General features: G+C 43.0%; 1 pseudogene; it reads right to left on the reverse strand.

Moving 5' to 3' along the window:
- Positions 1 to 10,376: 10,376 nt before the first annotated feature.
- Positions 10,377 to 25,196, reverse strand: LOC114237738 (40S ribosomal protein S29-like; annotated as a pseudogene).
- Between the last annotated feature and the right edge of the window lie 251 nt (positions 25,197 to 25,447).

Below are 25,447 nucleotides of genomic sequence, written 5' to 3' on the forward strand. Positions count from 1 at the left end.
CCGCCACAATGAGAGGCCCACGCACCATGACGAAGAGTAGCCCCCGTTCGCCACAACTGGAGAGGGCCTGGAGAGGGTGTGCAGCAACGAAGACCCAACGCAGCCAAAAAAAAAAAAAAAGAAAGGTAACAGTCAAGTGCAATGCATGAAACTTGAGTAGAGACTGGATTTTAAGAAACATCTTAAAACAGCTTCGGGAATTTGAGTATGGACAAGATTTTGAATGTTATTGAAATAATAAATTGAAGTGTAATAACGATGTCATGGTTGTCTAGGAGGATCTTCTTGTTCCTGAGAGACTCAAGTTGAAATACTTAGAGTTGAACAGTCCTGATGTCTACAGCCTGGGCTCCTTTCCTTATTCCTCTTGTCTTCTGATTCTTCTTACTCAGCTCTACTCATACTTGCCTGTTCTACTCACACTTACCACACTTATGGACAAACACGATTCCCAAGCCAATATCTCCAGCTTGGAACTCTCTTCTTAGCTCCAGAACTGTGCAGCCCACTTTCTGCACGACATTCCACCTGAATGTTCCAGCAGCTCCTCACACTCACATTATTCAAAGCCAAACACATCTTTCCTCTTCTCAATCCCTGCCACGCACCCGATCCCCCACCCCCGCAAAAAAACCTGCTCCCTTTTCTGTCTTCTCTATCTTGGTAAACGCCAAGTTGACCAAGCCAGAAACTTCCCTTTTTCTTTCCCCATATCTAATCATTACTAAATCCTGTGTACCTCATAAATCTCTCTTCTCCATCTCCTCCCCACTGCACTATTTTTGCCCTCTTTGTCTCCCAAACTAAATATTATGGAAGCATCCTCACTGGCCTTTCTTGTCTCCAATTTTGTTGCCCTCTAGTCTATTTTCCACCTTTCCACAAGAATAGCTTTTTCTTACAGGGAAGTATAGTCAATATTTTGTACTAACCTATAAGGGAAAAGAATCTGAAAAAGAATATATATATCTGAATCACTTCGCTGTACACCTGAAAATAACACAACATTGTAAATCAACTATACTTTAATTTTTTAAAAAATCATATCAGTACACTGCTCAAACGTCTTCAGTGGCTCCCCAATGCCTCCAAGACAAAATCTAATAAACTCCTTTTGCATGATATTCAAGGTCTTTCACGACGTTTGTCCCCGCCTTCCTTCCAAGTCTCATCTCCTTCTGCACCCCACCACACAGCCAGTTCCTCAAACATACTACACTCCTGTGGTCACTCTGAGCACCCCTTATCCTCCAGAGAGGCTGGGCATTTGCACATGCCATTCTTTCAGCTTAGATGCCATCCCCTGCCACCTCCATACCAACCGCTCTCCACACTGCATACATACATTCCTACTAGAGAAGATAGGTCTGGGACTTCCCTCGTGGCACAGTGGTTAAGAATCTTTCTGCTAATGCAGGGTACATGGGTTCGAGCCCTGGTCTGGGAAGATTCCACATGCCACGGAGCAACAAAGCCTGTGCGCCACAACTACTGAGTCTGCACTCTACAGCCTGCAAGACACAACTACTGAGCCCACGTGCCACAACTACTGAAGCCCATGCGCCTAGAGCCCATGCTGCTCAACAAGAGAAGCCACCACAATGAGAAGCCCACGCACCGCAACAAAGAGTAGCCCCCGCTTTCCTCAACTAGAGAAAGCCCGCACGCAGCAACAAAGACCCAAAGCAGCCATAAACAAATAAATAAATTTATTTAAAAAAAAGAAAGACAGAGAAGATAGGTCTGTTGGAAAGCTGCCTTGACATTCCCCCGGTCGACTTATGAGCTCCATTTCTCCCATGGCGCCATTGACACTGATACACAACCACTTTAAAGCAATTTAGCTTATTACATTAGGTTATTTATTTACGTATTTGGTTTCCCACAGACTGTAAGATTCTTAATAACATGGGACCTTATTTTTAGTTTGTTTTTTAAGTAACGAGTCCATTCCTAGTAGATAACAGTCACTGAACAATTATTTATTTTAAAAATTGACAGTTAGGGGGAGGGAGGGATGAATAGGTGGAGCACAGTGGATTTTTTGAGCAGTGAAACTGCTTTGCATGATACTATAAGATAGACATATGTCCTTAGACATTTATCCAGACCCATACAATGTACAACACCAAGAGTAATGTAAGTGATGGACGCTGGGTGATTATGACGTGTCAGTGTAGGTTCATCAGTGGTACCAAATATACCACTCTGGTGGGAGACATTGATAATGGAGGAGGCTATGCATGTGTAGGAGCAGGGGGTATATGTACCTTCCATTCAGTTTTGCTGTGAACCTAAAACTGCTCACAAAAATTCTATGTAAAGAAAAAAATTATAAGGACTTCCCTGGTGGGTCAGTGGTTAAGAATCCGCCTTCCAATGCAGGGGACGCGGGTTCGATCCCTGGTCGGGGAACTAAGATCCCACATGCCACAGGGCAACTAAGCCTGCGTACCACAACTACTGAGCCCTCATGCCACAGCTGGAGAGAAGCCTGTGCACTGCTACTAGAGAAGCCCTCGTGCCACAGTGAAGAGCCCATATGCCACAACGAAAGATCCCATGTGCCGCAACTAAGACCTGATGCAGCCAAATAAATAAATAATTTTTTTTAAATTTTATACACACACACACACACACACACACACACACACATATATGTATGGAGAGAGAGAAAGAAAGAGAATCACCGTTGAGGAAGAAAGTACAGAAACAGAGAAAGAGAGATGAAGAAACATATAAATCCCAGGATGGACCAGTGCATAGCGGCTATTCAGTGCCAAAATGAAAAAAGAAATGGACAGCCAGAGATGACCTTTGAGAAGAAGTGCTAAAAAAACTATTTTAGATGAATTACCGTGGAAGTACTACTAACAAGCAGGATAATTTTAAGCGGAAAATAGAAATTCAGCCTCCTGCATTCAGTTGTAAGGGACAAGAAACTAGTCACGTGGTGGAGATGAGAGAGAAGCCAGGAATGAAGCGAATAGTTTGAAAGTCCCTTGCACAGACATAGCAGGATAATTATTTAAACCGTGAAGGCAGTAATTTAGGTCTAAAATGTCACCACCATCAAGTCTAAGTTTTATTGTAGTCTGTTAAGGAAGAGTTCTCTGGGGATTATGAATAACTGCTTCTTGAAATGGAAACCCTGCAAAAACAACTGACATTTCTACAATCCTTAAGGGATAGGACTTAGAGGAAAAATGACTATTCAGGTGGTTCTCTGAACATGTGTCTGAATAGCTAATATTCATCCTTGCTTTATGTCACCCTCATTAATCAGCTCCTATTAAAGATAATGCCATACATGTAATTATATGGCATAGCATTATGTTAAATATTTAAGACTTTCATATTGCACCATCTCTTAGGTGTGGTGATATATTGCCCTGATTTAAATACATGTGTCAATTTTTCATAGATTTCATCTATATTCATGGCTCAAGGCCCCTTAGCAAATTAATAACCAAAAGAATGAACTCCTCTATTTGTAAGTCCATAGTCGGTTGCTTAGCATACTTCTCCGCGCTTGTTTTACCTCTAAAAGTCCTATTCAGCTTTCTAAAAATACGCCTACCCTTTGTTTTCGAATTGCCCTGGTTCCCATGTTAGATTTTTTCAATCTAATCACATGTGATTTCAAAATTGCATCACACTTGTAAACCGAGTCATCAAAACAGACGATAAAGTAAATAAACAATACACTATAAGGGAAGCCAGATTAAACCAAGTCCAAGATATTGCAATAAAATTTAACTTATTCCGCATTTTTAACATACAACAAAACTCGTCTTTTCAAAAAAATACTCATCTTTATAAAGTTTCCAAGTGTTAACACGGTATTTCATTCATGACTCCTTACAACAACCTTATGAAAAAGAGTCAGCAGTGTCCTAATTATAAAATCAGGAAAACAGAGAAAGCAAGAACCCTTGGCCAAATTTCCATGATGAACAGCTGAATGGGGATTAAAATTCTGTGTTCACACACTTATAGTCCATTTTCTCCTGCATATTTTTTTGTGAAAATTCTGTTATCAGGTACCTGGCCTCCCCGAGGCCACTCACATCAATCATTAACCACCGTTAAATCAATAAACTCCTGCTGCTTCCACCCTAAGCCCAGCCTGCTCTTGGGAAAAGCAGCGTTGTCAGAATTCAGTGCTTGACACTGCTCTGAAGACAGCTGCCTCTCTGCAAAGGACCCCCTCCTTAGGAACTCCCAAAGTTCATTTCCTTTACCCTGTCTTTTAAGTCAGACAAGCCCAAACATGCTCTTCTAATCTGATGAAAATCTATCCAGCTGTTTTCATTTGATGTAATAAAGAACAGGCAGAAACTTTATCCAAGTGGGTAATACTATCCTAGGGGCAAATTCTGTGGCAGTCAGTAATGCATGTTCTAATGCAGTAAACACTGCTTTGGGGCTTCCCTGGTGGCGCAGTGGTTAAGAATCTCCCCGCCAATGCAGGGGACACGGGTTCGAGCCCTGGCCTGGGAGGATCCCACATGCCGCGGAGCAGCTGGGCCTGTGCGCCCCAACTACTGAGCCTGCACTCTAGAGCCCGTGCTCTGCAACAAGAGAAGCCACGACAATGAGAAGCCCGCGCACCGCAAGGAAGAGTAGCACCCCTCGCCGCAACTAGAGAAAGCCCAGGCGCAGCAACGAAGACCCAACACAGCCAAAAATAAAAACAGATAAATAAATAAATTTATTTTTTTTAAAAAAACTGCTTTGGTATGTGGTGCTGATTAGAAGGCTAGATTATTATTTTTCCATGGGTGGTCTTAGAACAAGATGCTTGTTAAAATGCAGATTCTTAAGCCCCAACACAGACCTACCAAATCAGACCTAGGAGTGACGATACATTTAAACCGACAGCACTGTGATTCTTCTACAACCGGAAGGAGGAAAGCCCCAGGCTGGACTAGGGCTTCTCACACTAGACCGCATGCTTCTGAGGCCAGGAAGCACCTCTTATTCACCCTCACGGTCCCAGTATCCAGCTGAGGTGCTTAACAGTGTTCAATGATTGAACACATATGAACTGATTGTGTTAATCGGATATGCAGTGTAAGTGTTCAAAAGCTTTCATGTTAGAATTAATTCATGCATAGTTACTTAGGAAGCAGTGTAAACACTACTAAACACTTTATACTGATGTTTAGCTATGTCCTACTCCGGGTCCATAGAGTGCAGGATTGAATGAGCCAAAGGCATGTCCTCTGCAAAACTCACATGTAGACCTTCTCCATCCCGACCTGAGGCTCAGAGATTCTCCAGTCCCTCAGAGCATTAAAGTCCTTTGGTCATTTTAGGCAAAAATTCTAGCCTGGTCAAAAAGCCAATCTCCAAACTCACATTCAGTTAAAACTTCTCTCTTTCCCCAACTGGGAACCTACCTCTGCTAGGAAAACTGCTGAGAATGGGATGCATGGGCCATAGTCAGCTCCTTCTATGCCTCCTCCACCGTGCCCTCTGCTGCCTCTGGATCCCCCAGGGACCAGGAGTGCTAGGAGGGAAAAGAGAAAGGGAGAGTGAAGTCTTCTTCCACTGGTGGAGTTGTAATCCAAAAGCAGGCCTCAGCACAGCAGACACACAATTACCAACACTTCTTCCTCACAGGCGAACCCTCCTCCCCACCAAGGACCCTGATGTAGTCACCACTATAGATGGTACTGTTACCTAGTCCAAGCTCATACTGATCGCCACAGGACAGGACAGGACAGTAAATTGAGAGACGAGTTACTGGGGCAAGAAATAGCAACTTTCAGAAAGCTGGCAGACCAAGAAGATGGTGGGCTCATGTCCCAAAGAACCATCTTGACTAAGTTAGAATTCAGGCTTCTTTTATACTAAAAGGGGCAGGCGTACAGTCAAGCATTTCCTGGTTCCCATCAGCCTTCGGAGGGGATGTGTTAATTTCTTCCTTGCTGCAGTCATTCACAGGTGGGCCTGGTCAGGATGTTTCCTGTGAGCTAAACAAAGGTATTTTAGCTTAGTGCTCATTACCTGGGAAGCAGGGCTCCCAGAGATGGGCCATTATGTATAATTTAAGCGTACAGGCGACATCTCTTTAGTGATTAACTTGTAATAGAATACAAAGGTTCTTCCCTATTCTGGCCGCAAATGCCATCCCCTCAGCTCTAGTGTCCCTACTGTCCACCTCCAGTCTCTTGATGCTGGGTTCACCTTGCCCCTCCATGAGATCCTCTTCATTATGGTAAAGTTCCACTGCCTCTGTCATGGGTCCTCACCTGTTCACACCTTAGTGCCTGCACCCATGGGAGTCCAGCTCCTCCATCAGTGCCTTCTTGCTTCATTCTGCCAGCTCTTGGGAGAAAGAAACGGCACCAGTCCCTCCACCTGAAACTCTGAAGGCCCCCTGATTTGGCTTACTACCCTGGGGGTGAGAGCTCCCCCATCCCCAGGGAAGACACACTGACAACTCTTTCTCCAAAGGATTCTCACTGTCCACCCCCAGGATGATTCTCCCTCCTCTTCCCCCTCACCTGAAGCACACGAGGGGTGAATACTGGCCACACCAGTTCCACGGTCTCTTAGCACATCCCACATAGGTGGTGCAACGTCTCACAAGGAAGTAGGGACATTTGTCACTGGTCGTAGTATCTGGGGAGACCCATCTAACATCCAGTTACATTAGTCAGTCTCTTAGTTACAAGTAAAAAGACTCAATTCATCTTAATTAGTGGAGGTTTGAGATAAGAATAGTGGTGGAAATAAGGAACTCTAAAATACCATGGCAGCCCAAGGACAGACCTCGGCTCACGACAACTAGAATGCAGTTCGGAGTGTGGAACAGATCTAACCACCAGGAACTCGACAGAGCTGCCACTCTGCTTCTGCTGCCATTTCTCCTTTTACTCCCACCCACATGCCCGCTCCCACTCCAAACATCGTTCCCTGGAACATGGTAAGATGTGAACAGGTGAGAGTTCCGCGGTCAAATACAACTGGGAAACACTGAGTTAACAGTGTTTAGACAAGTTTCTTACTGTGGGATCTTCAGGATCTTTAAAATGCTAAAGCACCTTGTGACTCTCCAAGAGGGGATATGGATGTGGTGTTTTCCAAATACACTGGCCTAGGAAGCCCCATTCAAGGAACACCTGTTACCACGATGGCTGGGAGCCATACATGCCCTTCCTCTACCTCTTGACTTCAGCTTACTTGTGGCCTTGAGGCCCCGTGGCATCTGCAGACTGCCCTCTCTATGTATTCTCAGCTCCCGCTCCCAAACCAACCAACTCTCTCTACATCTTGATCCTCTTAAAGACAAAGAAATTGCTTATTCCAGTGAGGTCACCATCAGGACAGTTTGGGCAGATCCTTGGCATTGAGTCATCTTATAGGCCATTGACCCATCTGCAGCCTGACTCACCTTGGCCTGCGTGCCCACCCCTGACCAGGAGGGTGGAACGAAATATGACCTCCCACCCTGAGCAGGAGACTGTGAAGGGGACAACACCAATGGTGACCTATAAACACCACAGTCTCTGTAAGCCCTTTGTGACAGCCAGCCACTAACTGAAGGAGTATAACTGGGAGACTTAAGTCAAATCAATGTTTTTCATGTGCCTTGAGAGTCTCCCCCAGCCCAGTGAAGTATACTGTGATCAAGGTGATACCAGGCTAGATACAAACTACTACATATAAAAAACAGATGAACAACAAGGTCCTACTGTATAGCACAGGGAATCACATTCAATATCCTGTGATAAACCATAATGGAAATGAATATGAAAAAGAATATATATATATATATATATACACACACACACACACATATATATATATATCTCAATCACTTTGCTGTACATCAGAAACTAACACAACATTGTGAGTCAACTATACTTCAATTTTTTTTAAAAAGACAGAAGGGAATATACTAGAAATACAGAGAATCTGTATTTGTGGAGAATTAGACTCCTCCAAATCTTAATTTCAAAATAAGTAAATAAAAATAAAAAAGATAAAACCAGGCTCCATATTAATGCCTCTAAGTTTCTTCACGGAAGAGGTGAGCCACATTTTAAGTTCACAGAGCACTGAAACTGTGTGTGGGTGTGTGTGAACTCTGTAAGAGATAGAGTACATTTTAAGTATATACAGTATATATGTTTAAGTATATATGTAACATTGACTTCTTCCCTCAACTCACTATGTAGCTCAGAGTCAAGGGTAAATTGTTTCCATGCTTTTGTTTTTGATACTTATCCATATGCTTAATGTCTTTAACAGCTAGCGGCAAACCCACTGTAAATGATTTTTTACCTTAATCCAAAGTAAAAGAATGGATGCAAAACTGCTTTGTAGGCTTCTGTTTTTACAAATGCTTATTGGCAACACTGAATTTAAAATGTCTGTAGGTGGGCTTTCATGTCCCTGGCATGAGCTTATGCAGCCCCGTTCCAGTTAAATAACTCAGCCCTAATCTATTAGAACTGGGAAGCATAGTGAAGCTGAGATTATTTTGGAAAATCAAGAGAGAGGGTTTTTCCCAGTTTGTTGGTTTGTTTCTTGAGAAGAGGAGGAAAGTCACATTTGCTGAGCACAGGATACCGTGGGATGCTCCTTTCACATAAAAAAATAATAATAACTCAGCCCTCCTCATCTTCACCTCAGCAGTCACATTCAGCCCATGCGAGAAAAGTACTGGTTCTTTAACCTCATTCCACAGATTGGATCATAAAAATGCACCTTCAACATTAGAAAAACATGAGTTGGCCAATGTGACCAAAAGTCAATTTAAAAAGTCATGTCCTCGGGGCTTCCCTGGTGGCGCAGTGGTTGAGAATCCGCCTGCCAATGCAGGGGACACGGGTTCGAGCCCTGGTCTGGGAGGATCCCACATGCCACGGAGCAACTAGGCCCGTGAGCCACAATTACTGAGCCTGCGCATCTGGAGCCTGTGCTCCGCAACAAGAGAGGCCACGATGGTGAGAGGCCCGCGCACCGCGATGAAGAGTGGCCCCCGCTTGCCACAACTAGAGAAAGCCCTCGCACAGAAACGAAGACCCAACACAGCCATAAATAAATAAATAAATAAAATAAAATTAAAAAAAAAAAAAAAAAAGTCATGTCCTCTGTATACACTGATGTGTATAAAACTGATGTCTAATAAGAACCTGCAGTATAAAAAAAACAAACAAAACAACTAATACTGAACTTTCATTGGGTTATTTGTATGGAAATATGTTAATATAAATGTTTCAGAAAAAAAAAAAAAAAAAGTCATGTCCTCTTCCGGTTGCTCCTTCATAGGGCCATCTGTGAGCCATAATTAACATACAATGTCAAGACAGAGGACTCCCCAACCAGGAGAAGGTTAGTGCAGTACAAAGTGCATGGGCCTGGCCTCAGACAGACTAGCTCCATGACTCTGAGCCAGTGTGCTAAATTTTCTAAGCGTCAGCTTCCTCTTCTATAAAATGGTGTCATATGTAATGTTACAAGAGAGGCTGTGTAATAAAGGACCTGCTCTGTGCCTAGAACACGGTAGTTGTCCAATAACAGTGATGGTGTTTGTAGCAGAGGTGATGATAATAGTAGAGACATCTCCTTGGTTGTCTTTTTTTTTGTCTACCCAACAAGCGTTTCCTGTTCTAAAAACAACAGTCCCATTTCTTTGGGTAAATGCCCCCCAGTTCTATGTGGTTCTGGATGAAGTCTCAATCAGGGTGCCCCACCCCTCAACCATAGCAATGGGCTTCTGATCTTAGGCCTTTGTAGTAAGTGGTGTTCCCCTTCCTCCTGGACCCAGGGATTGAGGGGAGCAGGGGAGGGGGAGAGCAGGTAGGACAAATGAGTAAAGCAGAATGAATCAGAGTCTTTCCTCGGGATTTTATAGAGAGATGTTGAGAGAGAGAAGCTCTCATCCCTCTGGGGTGGCTGGGCTGGGCTGACCCAAGCTCAGAGCTGTCTGCCACCATGCCGCGCTTCACCTCCTGCACACACACAGGGAACGCATCTTGAAATAGGAGAGAATGTGGCCAACACAGAGAGTAGCAGAACAGAAAGAGAGAGAGAAAAATAATACTGATAATAATAGCATTTGTATCCCTGGATCCAGCTCTACCCCTAGATTTACCAGTTAAATATGTTAATAAATTCTCTTTTAGGCTTAAGCTAATTTGAATTGAGTTTCTGCCCTTTGCATTAAAAGATTCCTGTCTAATATAAATACACTATTTTTTGAAGTTGTTTTTGTTTGTTTTGCTTTGTTAGTTTTTTTGTTGTTGTTGTTGTTTGTTTTGTTTTGGTTTGGTTTTTTGTTTGTTTTATGTACAAAGATCTAGCATTGTTTCTGTGGTAAGGTAGATATCTTGGGTGACCCATTCCAGGAAGTTCACTTAGTCCCACTTAATGAAGCCAATATCCTTGGGGTACTATGGAAAACGCAGGCAGCACTTATGGAGGCGGTATTTTTGGATCAGACCAGCTGGCTTGAGCAGCCACTGCAAGAGGAGAACCCTGGCTGAATTTTCTCATATGGCTCCAGGAGAGCTGCCAGGGACCTATCTTGCTTTCTCAGGTGCAATGAGACAAAAGGCTAACTATACTTTTTAAAAAAGGAAGAAAGAAAGAAAAAGAGGAAGAGGACTAGACAAGAGAGCACAGAAGCCAATACCCAGAGGCACCCTCACACACTCATTTCAGCACAGAAAACGGAAGCCCGCAGGGTCTGCATCACTGCTGCGCTGCAGTGAGCAAAGGCTCGAGCAGCACAGCCACTAAATCAGAGGCAGGCGACCTGCTGGGGTACACAGGACACCATGTGGCATCACTGTGATTTCTCGCCCATAGCTTAGTCAGTGGAGGGAGCAAGGTGAACCTCGACCTTGTTTTCCTGGCCACAGGTGTCCCCCTGCCCCACCCCAAGATAGGGAGACCAGGGCCAGCAAAGCTGGAGGAGTTCATAGGGACCATGCTATGGTGGCCTCACTGTGAAATATACAGGATCTTGGATTTTCTCCAGGAAGCCATGGGAGCCATTGAAAGCCTTTTTGAGAAGGAGAATGACATTTCTGTGTTTTTGAAAGCTTTCCCTGGCCTCAGAATGGTGCCTGGATTGGAGGAGGACAAAGCTGGAAACAGGGAGACCTATGGAAAGCTTTAGCAGCAATCAAGTGAGTACTTGAATAAAGACAAGCCAGCAGTGACAAAGAGTAGAGAATGTACATTTAGCAGGTGAAATCTACAAGACTTCATGATTGATTGTATGGAGTAAGGTAGGGGTATGGAGGTAGGAAGAAGGAAGGAACCCAAACCATATAGTAACCAACTGACTTCAGAGATCCAGAAAGAAGGTCTGGCGCTAGGTGTGAAGGAAGGGAAGGCGTTCATGCTGGCCGTGCTCAGCTGGAGAATCCACGGGGATATGCAGGCAATGATGTCCAGTAGGAAATCAGGTCATTTGAGTCACTGCTTCTGTGATCATGGACATGTTACTTACTTTGTAGAGCCTCAGTCTCCTTATTTATCAATTGGGAATAATCTTCCCTAAGCAGACATTTTAAGTAATTTGTCCAAGTCAGCCCAGCATAAAACATCACCCTTAGAGAGGAAGAATTGATAGAAAATCCTACCTACTCTGAGGGTGAGAGTCCTAGGAGGTCGCTGGTCCTGGGGGAGCCTCCTGCTCCCCCCAGCCATGCCCCAACTCCTGCCTTATCCTAGGGAAGCCCAAAGACTTGAGTAGCTCAGGCTTTGTCCTGAGGGATACTCTTCGTTGCGGTGCGCGGGCTTCTCATTGTGGTGGCTTCTCTTGTTGTGGAGCACGGGCTCTAGGCGCGCAGGCTTCAATAGTTGTGGCACGCGGGCTCAGTAGTTGTGGCACGCGGGGTCTAGAGCGCAGGCTCAGTAGTTGTGGTGCACGGGCTTAGTTGCTCCGCGGCATGTGGCATCTTCCCGGACCAGGGCTCCAACCCGTGTCCCCTGCATTGGCAGGTGGATTCTTAGCCACCGCGCCACCAGGGAAGTCCCTGTAACTCAGTCTTTTTAAGGGTTTGGACCCGCCTTTGGGTCTTTGCATCTATTGTTCTTTCTCACTGGAGCATCCTTCTTACACTGGTTTGCCTATGGAAATCCTTTGCATTCTTTGAGACTTATTTCCTATCACCAGCCCTGTGATGTTTTATCTGCCTCATCTCCCTGGAACAAGTCTTTCTCCCTTAAAGTCACCAGATGGTCCCTTAAGTCGCTGAAGTCTGTAGGCCTTACCTATCATGCTAGTTGACACAACTTGCAACAGTCTGAATTTAGACACCATTGAGGTGTGTGCCAGTTACTAAGCTATAATCTCTCAGCTCCAAACCCATCTTTCTATGCTGTGCCCTGTGGTGCTGGAACTAGGCGTCTGCAAACCACATTTCTGCCTGGCCAGCAGTCTCCCTGTCAGGTTCCACTCTGCTCAAGGGAGACTGGGAGGCTGGAGGAGAGAGAAGGGACTCCTGTCTGCTCACAAGTCCTGTGAGCGTCACACCAGCAATGTGTCTGCCTCCACCCCCATGGATGTATTTAAATCCAGTTTGCAGTTTTTCCAACACGTGTAATACTAGCCTCATCCCAGCTGCTGTCTCCTTCCTAGTGGTCCAGTTCTCAAGCCCACAGGGCTCCTTCTCCAAGCTCAGAGACGCTGGTCCCAGTAGAGCTGTGCCTGCCCCTGAGGCCTGAGCTCCACCCACAGGCCCCTCCTCCCAGTGTCTAAATTTTAGTAATGCCAGTCTTTGCTCCCCAAACCCTGTGAGTGGTAGTTGCTTCCTGCAGTTGCTATCTCTGTGATGCGTTGGTGCTCTTTTCTTGCCTTTTCGGTTACTTAACAATTTTATATCTAGTTAACAGTCTATATATTAAATTCTCTTTGTCCAAACAATTGTTACGGTTTTATGACTTGACTGGACAAAGACGGTACAAGGTGTTTTTAATGTAAGCATAGAATTGGCTTGGATCCATATATTTTATAGGATCAATGAGTCATTTTTGCCTGGGGAGTCCCAGCCCCTAAGTATCTGGCCCTTAATGTGATTCTGTAACCCAACCCCTAAATGCCTGTCTACCTTGATATAGTAATTAGGCTGCCTAGGCTACCAGCACAAATTCTTTCCAGAGTCTGAACCCCAGAGCAGGCCCCATTCAAGGAGAGCCCAGTGGAACAGCCTAAGGCAATGGGACATGCACCTGCCTCTTGCCTTCCTAGACTCTGAGGGGAAGAAAGGGGAGAGCCCCTAGGCAGAAGGGCAAGGGTGCATATAGGGTAAGGTTCCAACCATACCAACAGTAGAGAGGGGAGGGTGGCGACATCCTAGTGGACCATGGATATTAGACAAAGCCCGGTTATTTCTTATCCTGCCCTTCTGCCTAGGGACCCTCCCCTTCCCTCCCCACTGAGTCTAGGAAGGCAAGAGGCGGCAGAAAAGTTTACTTGTGTTTTACCTGTACCCTATGTAATTGTGTCTCATCAAAAAGGTCCTTTCATTTGGAGGAAAAAAACTAATCTGTTTCCAATTCCACCTCCAGAGCCAACCAATTAGTCCTGAACTAGCTGAACACAAATGGCGACCAGAACATAGTGCCTATCCCCAAGGAGCTTCGGTCCACTGGGAAAGACGACAATAGGTTTGGGGGGTTTTCTTTTCTTTTTTTTTTTTTTTGAGAAATCTTTTAGGTTTTTTTTTTTTAATATTTACTTACTTATTTATTTATTTATTTAGGCTGCACCGGGTCTTAGTTGCAGCATGCAGACTTCTTAGTTGAAGCATGCAGACTCTTAGTTGCGGCATACAGGATCTAGTTCCCTGACCAGGGATCGAACCCGGGCCCCCTGCATTGGGAGCACAGAGTCTTACCCAATGGGCCACCAGGGAAGTCCCCAGACAAAAGGTTTTTAATTAGAATACAGGTTCGGATGCATGAAGCAGAGACCCAAAATTGCAGTGAGTTAAATAAGATTTAGCGCTCTCTCATGAAACAGCCCAGATAAAGGTGTAGGGCTGACAGATCTGCTCTATTCCATGGGATTGTCCAGGGACCAAGGCTCTTTCTACCTTGTTGCACTACCATCCTTTGAGGGTTGCCACTGTCCACAAGCTCTAAGATGACCTGCTGTCATGTTTACATTCTACTCAGCACAGTAAAAGAAGGAAAAAAGAAAGGGCATGCCCTTCTTTCCGGAAGCTGCACACATTACTTTCCCTCACATCCCAAATGACCAGAATAGAGTCATATGGCCACAACTAGCTGCAAAGGGTACAGGGAAATGTAGCCTTTATTCTCAGGGCAACCATGCACCCAGCTAAAAACTAGAAATTCTGTCTGTACTTGAACCGGCTTGCAAGGCAGAAATAGAGACACAGATGTAGAGAACAAACATATGGACGCCAAGATGAAAGCGGGGGGGGGGGGGGGGGCGGCGGGGGGGATGAATTGGGAGATTGGAATTGACATATATACACTAATATGTATAAAATAGATAATTAATTTTAAAAAAAGAAAAAAAAAGGAATTCTACCTGTACAGAAGAAAGAGAAAATGGATATTGAGGGGAACTAGCAGTCTGTATCATAACAGACAATTAAATAATGTGGAAGGTGGGGTATAGTGAAGAAAGGGCCTGAGAAAGCTTGAAGGAGTCTTCATTTTCCTGTGCCCAAGAAAAGCTTAACATACTTTTATTTAATAAATCTGTACAAACATAAAAGCAAATAGGAGTTCAGATGCAAATTGAATTGAAATCAAATACTACCAAGCAAAAGCCAGTGGAAAAAAAATATAAAATGTATCATTGTGGCAGGGCTGAACATCAGGATATAAGATCTTCTCTTCTTGCCCCAGCTACTTTCTTGTTTTACTGATAATAGTAAATCCAGTATTACCCAGATTCAATGCTTTAAAGGACATGCCAACAGGCTTTCACTTCAGACAAGCCAGAACCACAAAGAGCTTGACTCTGAGTGTTCCTCAAATTCGTATGTGATGACGTCTTTAAACAAGTGGGATCCGGATTATCACATCTTCATTTTTACTAATGACTAAGGTATCTTTCAATCCTGGGACATACAGAAAAATTAGTTTTGGCTTCTCCTAACACAGGGTTTTGCTACTGCCTAGGGTGTTGGTCAATGATGCCTGAAGGATGAGACAGTTTGAAGTATTCCAGAGGGTCACCAATAACAGATATTTCTTTTTCTCTCGAATTCTTTAAAAGGGAAACCAAATGTCTTGGCTAAGGAAAGAGCTGACCCACTACTAAATTTATAGAAGAAAACACCTCTTGGCCAACCCAGAGCTCCTTGAATCAAAAGGGAAGTGCAAGGCCACTGCTTTTGTAGATAACAAATCGGTTCAGTCAAGGAAAGACTGTAGATCTGACAAGGGAAAACTGGCATGCTCAAGAGAAGATGAATTTTTACCATATTTCATTATAAAAAACCACAATGAAAGAAAAATGACTTCATCAGTCCCATTCTAGGAGCCCTGGCGATGCTAAGGATAAAAGGAGAAAGCCTCTGGAACTGGCTTCCTGTCATACAGGTTGTATCCATCAGTTCAGGGCAGCTTCAGAGAGGCACATGCAATCACCGCTGACAGTGGATAAATCACAATTATCAAGACCTTATTAGCTATTGCCCTAGAGTTAAAGAGGGCCATTTGCCTCTATCGGGTAGCAATTGATTGCTTCGTATGGGCTACAACTTAAAAAGCCAAGGTCAAGGTATGGTGATGGAAAATTAGGTTAGATATCATAAATCCTCCAGCGCCAATCCTTCTTATCTGAACGAGAGTGCTATAAACTATTAACTCTGAAGACAGGTTTGTGGGAAATATAACAGAATCCAAAATCATAGCGAACTTTCTGATGGATAATACACTACACCAGAAAAACCTAGAAAGATTGACCTTTCTTCACTTGATAAGAAAAGAAAATTGAATTCACCCTGCCTTGATGCGCATGGTTAATTCTTCAGACCAGTAAGTACTCATCAAAAAGAGGAGGGGGAGGGGAGGGAGACACCTTATAGAGAGAATATTCACTTATTTCCCCTCTTCACCCCTTGCTATGATCCAAGAGAACCCATGCCCTAAATGAATGGCTCACAAGTAGCAGATACCATGAGGTAAGCACTGATGAAAGTGAGGGGATGATTCTATCACAGGGTCTTTTTGTCTCTGTACCTAATCACCAAGAAGCAAACTACCAAAAAAAAAAAACCAGAAACAAGATATAATTCTCAACTACCCAAATAAAAGATGTAACTTTTTAGATTGTTAGAAAATATTAACAATATTTAACAATCAGTAAACTGAGGTAAAAGCTATTAATATATGGTGTTACTTATACCATTCTTCCAAGACTTCTGAATTACTGAAAATATTCCAATTTAAAAGTTGGAAAAAATCTTGTCATAGTTGGTGCTAAAGTAAAAGCAGCTGTGATTTAATTCTAAAAATAATTTTATGTGCTCCTTGTTTTTCTGTTTTTCATATAGTTTTTTACTTTTGCCTTTCTTACGTCTTTTTACTTTTATACCTAGAACTGTACCAAACAGAACTGTTTATAAATCAGCATTTTCATACTGATCATAACAAACATTCAATCAGTGAACCTACCTGGGTCCTTCTTTGGCAAGTTTTTTGGGGTTTTTTTTTTTGCGGCTGCATCGGGTCTTAGTTGCGGCATGCAGGGTCTTCGTTGAGGCATGCGGGATATTTCATTGCGGCACGCAGGCTCTCTCACTGAGGTGCACGAGCTTAGTTGCCGCACTGCATGTGGGATCTTAGTTCCCCGACCAGGGATTGAACCCACGTCCCCTGCGTTGGAAGGCAGATTCTTTACCACTGGACCACCAGGGAAGTTCCTTGTTTGGCAAGTTTAAAAAACTCTGAAGAAGATAAGACACAAAGGCAAAAATTAACATCATCTCTGACGACTGTCTTTAACATAGTTGAATCAAGCAAGAAAAAAATGAATCAATTTTCTAAACTTTTACACAGCTGAAAAAGCATAAAGTTTTATTAAGCCCATGAGAAATGACAGATATAAAAGCATAAAGTTTTACTAAGTCCATGAGAAATGACAGATATATTTCAAATGAGTCTTGTTTAGAAATGTCAGAAGTTAGAGCTTGCCCTTAAAAACAATGGGCAGTTCTAGAGGTGGAGTCAAGACAGTGGTGTGGGAAGACGCCAAGTTAGCCTCTCCCCACAACTAGAGTGCCTGCTGGCTGCTGGTGGGGGACTCTGACCCCCAAGGAGATGGAAGGAACCCCACATTGAACTGGCAGGACACAGGGGGACTGAGGGGGGAGGAGAAGTGGAGGCCAGACAGGATCTGCGCCCCTGAGGCTGGGGAGATCAGGAGAGGCAGGTGGGAGGGACTCTCTGGGAGGGACTCTCCAGGAAGAGTGGGAGAGGAGCAGAGGGCAATTGCCTGGCCCACTCGGACTGGGGAGCCTGCTGAGCTCCCAAGCTGGTACCACCCTCCAGAGCCCCATCCAGGCTGCGTGGGTCCTGGGGGCATAGGAGGGTGGCCAGGGAGAACAGGAGAGGCAGGCGGGAGGGGCTCTCGAGGAGGAACGGCAGAGGAGTGGAGGGCGAATGCCCCACCCACTCAGACACGGGGAGCCTGCTGGGCTCCAGGATGAGGTCCCCTGCCCTCTGAGACCAGGGGTGAGGGCACGCCTGGGCCCCTTCTCTTCCTGGAGCCTAAGCCCCACCCTCCACAGCCCCCAGGGCCTTTTCCAGTCCTGTGGGTCCTGAGCATTGGCCCCAACCACTGCCCAAACCTCGCCCTTGCTTAGGCCCCGCCCTCCACAGCCAAGGCCCTTCCTCCTCCTTTTTTGTTTTTTCTTTTAGCTCCTCCTCTTTTTTACTACTGTGGTACTGATGTACCTTCCAGTCATTGATTCATCTATATTTTTATTTTTATATTCTTCCTAACATATCTGTTAGTTTCCTAGTCTAATTTTATTTTTTACTTTGTTATTGTTCTTTTTTTTTTCTTCTTTTCTTTGCTGCCCCACATGGCTTGCGGGATCTTGGTTCATGAGCCTGGGGTCATGACGATGCTCCTGCGGTGGGAGCTCCAAGTCGGAACCACTGGACTAACAGAGAACCTCAGACCCGAGGGAATATTCATCGGAGTGAGGTCTCACGGAGTTCCTCATCTCAGCACCAAGACCCAGCTCTACCCAACAGCCTAAAAACTCCAGTGTTGGAAGCCTCAGGCCAAACAACCAGTAAGACAGGAACACAATCCCACTCATAAAAAATAAAAAATAAAAAATGAGATGGCAAAAAAATACGTCACAGATGAAGGAGCAAGGTAAAAATCTACAAGACCAAATAAAGGAACAGGAAGTAGGCAATATACCTGAAAAAGAATTCAGAGTAATGATAGTAAAGATGATCCAGAATCTCAGAAATAGAATGGAGGCACAGATTGAGACAATACAAGAAATGTTTAACAAAGATCTAGAAGAACTAAAGAACAAACAAACAGATGAACAAAACAATAACTGAAATGAAAAATACACTAGAAGGAATCAATAACAGAATAACGGAGGCAGAAGAACAAATTAGTGAGCTGGAAGACAAAATGGTGGAAATAACTGCCAAGGAACAGAATAAAGAAAAAAGAATGAAAAGAATTGAAGACAATCTCAGAGACCTCTGGGACAACACTAAACACACCAACATTCGAACTATAGGGGTCCCAGAAGAAGAAGAGAAAAAGAAAGGGTCTGAGAAAATATCTGAAGAGATTATAGTCAAAACTTCCCTAACATGGGAAAGGAAATAGTCACCCAAGTCCAGGAAGCATAGAGAGTCCCATACAGGATAAACCATAGGAAAAACACACGAAGACACATACTAATCAAATGAACAAAAAATAAATTCAAAGAAAAATACTAAAAGCAGCAAGGGAAAAACAAAAAATAACATACAATGGAATCCCCATAAGTTTATCAGCTGATTTTTCAGCAGAAACTCTGCAGGCCAGAAGGAAGTGGCAGGATATACTTAAAGTGATGAAAGAGAAAAACCTACAACCAAGATTACTCTACCCAGCAAGGATCTCATTCAGATTTGCTGAGAAATCAAAAGCCTTTTCAGACAAGCAAAAGCTAAGAGTATTCAGCACCACCAAACCAGCTTTACAACAAATGCTAAAGAAACTTCTCTAGGCAGGAAACACAAGAGAAGAAAAAGACCCACAAAAACAAACCCAAAACAATTAAGAAAATGGTAATAGGAACATACATATCAATAATAACCTTGAATATAAATGGATTAAATGCCCCAACCAAAAGACACAGACTGGCTGAACGGATACAAAACCCAGACCCATATATATGCTGTCTACAAGAGACCCACTTCAGACCTAGGGACACATACAGACTGAAAGTGAAGGGATGGAAAAAAGATATTCCATGCAAATGGAAATCAAAAGAAAGCTGGGGTAGCAATACTTGTATCAGATAAAATAGACTTTAAAATAAAGACTGTTACAAGAGATAAGGAGGGACACTACATAATGATCAAAGGATCAATCCAAGAAGAAGGTATAACAATTATAAATGTTTATGCACCCAACATAGGAGCAAATCAATACATACAGCAAATGCTAACAACCACGAAAGGAGAAATCGACAGTAACACAATAATAGTAGGGGACTTTAACATCCCACTTACACCAATGGACAGATCATCCAAACAGAAAATAAATAAGGAAACACAAGCTTTAAATGACACAATAGACCAGATAGATCTAATTGATATTTATAGAACACTCCACCCCCAAGTGGCAGAATACACTTTCTTCTCAAGTGCACATGGAACATTCTCCAGGATAGATCACATCTTGGGTCACAAATCAAGCCTTGGAAAATTTAAGAAAACTGAAATCGTATCAAGCATCTTTCTGACCACAGCGCTATGAGATTGGAAAGTAATTACAGGAAAAATACTGTAAAAAAACACAAATACATGGAGGCTAAACAGTGTGCTACTAAATAACCAAGAGATCACTGAAGAAATCAAAGAAGAAAGTTTAAAAATACATTGAAAAAAATGACAATGAAAACAAGATGACCCAAAACCTATGGGATGCAGCAAAAGCAGTTCTAAGAGGGAAGTTTATAGCAATTCAATCTCACCTCAAGAAACAAGAAAAATCTCAAATAAACAATCTAACCCTACACTTAAAACAACTAGAGAAAGAACAAAGGAAACCCAAAGTCAGTAGAAGGAAAGAAACCATAAAGATCAGAACAGAAATAAATGAAATAGAAACAAAGAAAACAATAGCAAAGATCAATAAAACTAAAAGCTGGTTCTTTGAGAAGATAAACAAAATTGATTAAACCCTTAGCAAGACTCATCAAGAAAAAAAGGGAGAAGACACAAATCAATAAAATTAGAAATGAAAAAGGAGAACTCACAACTGACACTGCAGAAATACAAAGGACTATGAGAGACTACTACAAACAACTGTATGCCAATAAAATGGATAACCACGAAGAAATGAAAAAATTCTTGGAAAGGTACAATTTTCCAAGACTGAACCAGGAAGAATTAGAAAATATAAACAGACCTATCACGAGTAATGAAATTGAAACTGTGATTTAAAATCTTCCAACAAACAAAAGTCCAGGACCAGATGGCTTCACAGGCAAATTCTATCAAATATTTACAGAAGAGTTAACACCGATCCTTCTCAAATTCTTCCAAAAAACTGCAGAGGGAGAGACACTCCCAAAGTCATTCTACGAAGCCACCATCAACCTGATACCAAAACCAGAAAAAGATATCACAAAAAAAGAAAATTATAGACCAATATCACTGATGAACATAGATACAAAAATCCTGAACAAAATACTAGCAAACAGAATCCAACAGCACATTAAAAGGATTATACACCATGATCAAGTGGGATTTATCCCAGGGATGCAAGGATTCTTCAATATAGGCAAATCAATCAATGTGATACACCACATCAACAAATTAGGGAATAAAAACGATATGATCATCTCATTAGATGCAGAAAAAGCTTTTGACAAAATTCAACACCGATTTATGATAAAAACTCTCCAGAGGATGGGCATAGAGAGAACCTACCTCAACATAATAAAGGCCATATATGACAAACCCACAGCAAGCATCATACTCAATGCTGAAAAACTGAAAGCATTTCCACTAAGATCAGGACCAAGAAAAGTATGTCCACTCTCGCCACTCTTATTCAACATAGTTTTGGAAGTCCTAGCCACAGCAATCAGAGAAGAAAACGTAATAAAAGGAATACAAATTGGAAAAGAAGAAGTAAAACTGTCACTGTTTGCTGATGACATGATACTATACATAGAAAATCCTAAAGATGCCACCAGAAAGCTACTAGAACTAAGCCATGAATTTGGTAAGGTTGCAGGATACAAAATTAATGCACAGAAATCTCTGAAATTCCTAAACACCAACAACGAAAAATCAGAAAGAGAAATTAAGGAAACACTCTCTTTTACCATTGCAACAAAAAGAATAAAATACCTAGAAATAAACCTGCCTAAGAAGACTAAAGACTTGTACTCAGAAAACTATAAAACACTGATGAAAGAAATCAAAGATGACATAAACAGATGGAGAAATATACCAGGTTCTTGGATTGGAAGAATCAATATTGTGAAAATGACTATACTACCGAAAGCAATCTACAAATTCAATGCAATCCCTATCAAATTACCAGTGGTATTTTTTACAGAACTAGAACAAAAAATCTTAAAATTTTTATGGAGACACAAAAGACCCTGAATAGCCAAAGCAGTCTTGAGGGAAAAAAACGGAGCTAGAGGAATCAGACTCCCTGACTTCAGACCATACTACAAAGCTACAGTAATCAAGACAATATGGTACTGGCACAAAACAGAAATATAGATCAATGGAACAGGATAGAAAGCCCAGAGATAAACCCATGCACCTACAGTCAACTAATCTATGGCAAAGGAGGCAAGAATATACAATGGAGAAAAGACAGCCTCTTCAATAAGTGGTGCTGGGAAAACTGGACAGCTACATGTAAAAGAATGAAATTAGAACACTCCCTAACACCATACACAAAAATAACTCTAAATGGATTAAAGACCTAAATGTAAGACCAGATACTATAAAACTCTTAGAGGAGGGGCTTCCCTGGTGGCGCAGTGGTTGAGAGTCTGCCTGCCAATGCAGGGGACATGGGTTCGAGCCCTGGTCTGGGAGGATCCCACATGCCACGGAGCAGCTGGGCTCGTGGGCCACAACTGCTGAGCCTGCGCATCTGGAGCCTGTGCTCCACAGCAAGAGAGGCCACGATAGAGAGGCCCGTGCACCGCGATGAAGAGTGGCCCCCGCTTGCCACAACTAGAGAAAGCCCTCGCGCAGAAATGAAGACCCAGCACAGCCATAAATAAATAAATAAAATTAAAAAAAAAAAACTCTTAGAGGAAAACATAGGAAAAATATTCTTCGACATAAACCACAGCTAGATCTCTTTTGACCCACCTCCTAGAGTAATGGAAATAAAAACAAAAATAAACAAATGGGACTTAATTAAACTTAAAAGCTTTTGCACAGCAAAGGAAACCATAAACAAGACAAAAAGACAACCCTCAGAATGGGAGAAAATATTTGCAAATGAAACAACAGACAAAGGATTAATCTCCAAAATATACAAACAGCTCATGGAGCTCAATATCAAAATAACAAACAATCCAGTTATAAAATGGGCAGAAGACCTAAATAGACATTTCACCAAGGAAGACATACAGATGGCTAAGAGGCACATGAAAAGATGCTCAATATCACTAATTAGTAGAGAAATGCAAATCAAAACTACAACGAGGTATTACCTCACGCTGGTCAGAATGACCATTATCAAAAAATCTAGAAACAATAAATGCTGGAAAGGGTGTGGTGAAAAGGGAACCCTTCTGTACTGTTGGTGGGAATGTAAATTAATACAACCACTATGGAAAACAGTATGGAGGTTCCTTAAAAAACTAAAAATAGAACTACCATATGACCCAGCAATCCCACTACTGGGCATATACCCTGAGAAAACCATAATTCAAAAAGAATCATGTACCACAATGTTCATTGCAGCACTACTTACAATAGCCAGGACATGGAAGCAACCTAAGCGTCCATTGACAGATAAAGGTATAAAGAAGATGTGGCACATATATACAATGGAATATTACTCAGCCATAAAAAGAAATGAAATTGAGTTATTTGTAGTGAGGTGGACGGACTTAAGAGTCTGTCATACAGAGTGAAGTAAGTCAGAAAGAGAAAAACAAATACCGTATGTTAACACATATACACGGAATCTAGAAAAAAAAAAAAGGCACTGATGAACTTAGTTGTCAGGCAGGAATAAAGAGGTAGACATAGAACATGGACTTTAGGACATGGAGTGGGAGGGCGAAGCTGGGGCAAAGTGAGAGTAGCATTGACATATATACACTACTGAATGTAAAATAGTTGGCTGGTGGGAAGCAGCAGCTTAGCACAGGAAGATTGGCTGGGTGCTCTGCGATGACCTAGAGGGGTGGGATAGGGAGGATGGGAGGGAGGCTCAAGAGGGAGGGTATATGGGGACATATGTATGCATATGGCTGATTCTCTTTGTTATGCAACAGAAACTAACACAGTATTGTGAAGCAATTATACTCCAATAAAGATCTATTTTTAAAAAATATGTAAATAAAGAAATCTTCTAGCCAAACTAAAAAACAAACAAGAAAACAATGGGCAATGAGAATGAATCTGATAAATTCTACAGGCCCAGAAATGGAAACATGAAAAATGTAAATCCAAAGCTGTCTCTGGATTTTCAGCTAGTTGAACAAAACTTGACACTAAATCAAACTTAGCTTAAATCAAAACTGAGTTTTCCTATAGATTTCCATAGAGGTAAAAGCAGGAAGCTTTTCAGAAACACATCGGTATGACAACTTAAACTTTAAAAAGAAAAAGTATTTTCTTCACATATAAGGTAGGTACCCTAACCCTTTGACCCTTTGAAAGTAACAGCAATACATTAAAGGTACTGGCAAGGATTTGGTCACCATCCATTCAAAACAGCGTTAACATACCACCAAACCCCTAAGTGATCTCTTCTTTTCAATTATGAATGATTCGTTCTTTCAGAGGTAAAGAAGGGTCATGTTGGAAGACATGAGATTTGTCTTGTATAATCAGGAGTGTCCCAATAGTTTTAAACCAGTTTGATGTCTATTTTTAGATAGAAAAATCTCTGCCTTCCAGAGATGGAAATGTTCCATTTCAAAATCATCAAGGAATGTGCATACTGCACTTTATACTTATTAGGAAGGAACATTTTAACCAATAACTTTTTGTAAGTAAAAGTTGCAACATCAAATCACACGTGAAGCAAATTTTAGGTGCAGAACTATCTCCACTGCTGCCAAAAGTGCAAAGAAAACAAGAAAAATCAAGCTTTCCTAACCGTTCAGGCAAATGCCACCTCCGCAAAACCTCGAAGGCGGGGTCTTGGTCCCTGGTAGAGAGTCTCCAAAGGTACCACCATTCAGTTCGATGTATGTTAGAAAAGGAAGGTCTAGGCGCCCTTCCGCGACCTTTACGAAAACTTCCCAAGAATTCTGTCTTTGCCCCAGGGTGGAGCAGTCGTTGGGCATTCTCCTTGACGTCCCCCAGGGAAGAGGAGGTGGCCGCGAGTGACTCTGCTCAGGGTGGGTCCGGCGCTCCCAGGTCGCACCAGCCCAGCGCGGACGGCCTCCCACGTGGCGTGCGCGGGCGCGCTCCCACGTGGCGTCCGCAGCCCGCCCAAAGCCGGCTCTGCACCCCCGGCCGGCGCTCTGATTGGCCAAGGGCGGCGGAGCGTCTTCGGAGCCGGCAGCGACTCGGCCAAAGTGGTCGGGCGCCGGACAAAGCGTCGCAGCCAGGCGGGCAGCTACCCGAGCAACCGGTCCCGTGCGTGGGCCCCATGCCAGCAGTGAGGCTACCGCCCAGCGCCTCGGTCGCGCAGCCCCACGTGGTCCCTGGTTAGCGGCAGGCACCGTCACCCTCCACCCTATGTCAGGTAGCGCTCACCTCAGCGCTCGAGGCGCCTCCACCTTCAGCTTTTTGGGCTTGGGCTCCTCCTCAGCCGCTGCCATTTTCACGCTCCCACCTCACTTAAGCTCCAGCGCTCGCCGGTGTGACAACTTTCAAGGGTTAAACATGTATTACTTTACAATCTCCCACTGCTTTCTCCCACTATTATTGGACACTGTTATCTCCTAAAATGATCCACTGGAAATGCTAGATTTATCATCTGCTACTACATCTCAGAGTCTCACTAGCCTAACATAGTTGCAATTACTCAGTGACAATCTGTTTGTTCTAGTAATCTTTAAGTTTTAAGTAT

Source organism: Balaenoptera acutorostrata, chromosome 3, assembly GCF_949987535.1.
Source record: "Balaenoptera acutorostrata chromosome 3, mBalAcu1.1, whole genome shotgun sequence".
NCBI classification, from domain to species: domain Eukaryota; kingdom Metazoa; phylum Chordata; class Mammalia; order Artiodactyla; family Balaenopteridae; genus Balaenoptera; species Balaenoptera acutorostrata.